The sequence below is a fragment of the Ananas comosus genome, linkage group 10, assembly GCF_001540865.1.
Source record: "Ananas comosus cultivar F153 linkage group 10, ASM154086v1, whole genome shotgun sequence".
Taxonomy (NCBI): domain Eukaryota; kingdom Viridiplantae; phylum Streptophyta; class Magnoliopsida; order Poales; family Bromeliaceae; genus Ananas; species Ananas comosus.
The window spans coordinates 9100727-9102726 of NC_033630.1; positions in this window are offsets into that span (position 1 = coordinate 9100727).

The following is a 2000-nucleotide window of genomic DNA, read 5'->3' on the forward strand; positions in this document are numbered from 1 at the left end:
CGGGGCGGATGATACGGCACACCCCGAGGAGGTCGAGACCTCCGCTACTTCCGAATCTAGTGAGGTCCGTGACTTGAGGACCCAGCTTGCGGTTCTCACTGATCTATTGGCGCAACAGACGGCGGCGGCGCAACGACAGGCTGAGGTGGCTCAGCGGCAGGAGGCGCAGATGAAGCATCTTGAGGGCCTCCTACTTCAGTAGGCGGCAGCTTCGAGGGAGACCCAGGGTCCCACACCGCCAGCACCCGTGGTGGACGTCGCACCGAGGGCGCAATCCCCCGCGCCCAGTTCTTCACGTGCGGCACCGGCGACCGCACCTCGGGAGGAGGTGGCAGCGGCACTGTAACACACTGGACCTTTGCAAATTGCGAGGTTCGAGTGTTTGGATGTATTTCGAGTTTTTCCACGCTTGGTGGAGGGTTGTAAAATGTTTTCCGACCCGAAAAGTTCGAAAACTGGAACTTTGGACAAGTCCTGAGAGTTTTTACTCTCGGGGACCGGTCCCTGGAAGGAGAGACCGGTCCCCCAGTGAGCAGTGTTGAGGCAGCCTGAGGCAACCGGTCCCTGGCAGGCGAGACCGGTTCCCGAACGCGTCTTCGCAGTGAGAGACCGGTCCCGCGCAGGGAGAGACCGGTTGTCGAACGTTGGTTTTTCGGGTTCGCAGCGAGAGACCGGTCCCTGCTGGGGAGAGACCGGTCCTTCTGGGCGAAAACTGCCCAGACCGGGCTGATGCAATATTGGGTTTTTGAGGGGCCTTTTGGGATTTTGTTACAAGAGAAGGCTTATATGGCCACTTCTCCTTCTCCTCTTCCTCACTTCACCATTTCTTTTGCCCCTAGAGAGAGAGAGAGTGGGAGAGGAAGGAGAAGGAAGGAGAAGAAGAGCTTGTGGAGGATTTGGAGCTCATCTTCACCCTTTCTTCTTCCTTTTGGTGGATTGGAGCTTGCCTTTGGAGCTTGGTGGTGGACCAAACTTCAACCTAGGGCATTTTGAGCTTGGATTAAAGCTTCCTAAGGGTTAGTACCATGTTTCTTCCTTTAGATCCTTATTTTGGTGGATTTTGGGAGATGGAACCCTAGAAATGAGATTTAGGGTTTGATTTTGGGCTTTTTGAATCTAGGACTTTTGAGGTTAGATTGATTGGATTAGAACCTTCCTTGAGCTTGGATTGGAAGGGTTCTAGCTCTCTTTTGGAGCTTTAGAAGAGATTTCTTCTCTTGAGGTGAACTTTGGCCCTTTTTGCTTCTAGGTTAATATGTGGTTTTATTTGATGATCGTAATGCCCGTGTATCTCTTCGCTCAATCCTTTTAGGGTATCTTGAGGCTCGTGGACAACTCCGTTCGACGAATCGAAGGAGCACGCGACGGTTCGGTGGGTTTGGACTAGCATACAATATGAGAAATGCTCATATTTGGTGTTAAATGCTTCGTAAAGTTGAAATTCTTGCATTTTCATGTTAAATGTATTTATTATGAATTTTAGAATGCTTAACATGCATAGGTTATGTGTAGTAAATTTTGGGACCTCTATATAGTAGAGAGCATGCACGTGTGGCCTAGCATTCTAGTTGAGACTTGAAATTATAATCCCTATTATGAAACCGAACCTTGCTTTCATGCCTTCAAACCATATACTAGATGTGACATTAGGGATTTTTGAAAGCCTAGAGAGGCTTAGGGACTTAGATGATATGTGAGATTGGGCCAATGTCATGAAGAGGCATTGGGGCCCGGGGCATAGTGAGCATTAATGTTAATGTCTTAATTGGAACATGATTAGTTGTGGAGCTTAAGTGTCATAAAGAGGCACTAAGCAAGTGTGTGTTGGGACTTCACATTATGACTTTGAACTAGATCTTCGGGATACTAGTGACTATACCATGTTAGAGACATGAGGATTGGGTACTTTAGATAGTGACCTTGCTTGTTTGCCATTTGTGCTCATTCGCACATGCTTGTGAGGGTCGCTCCCCACAAGCCGGCACTCCGGAGTTGGCCTA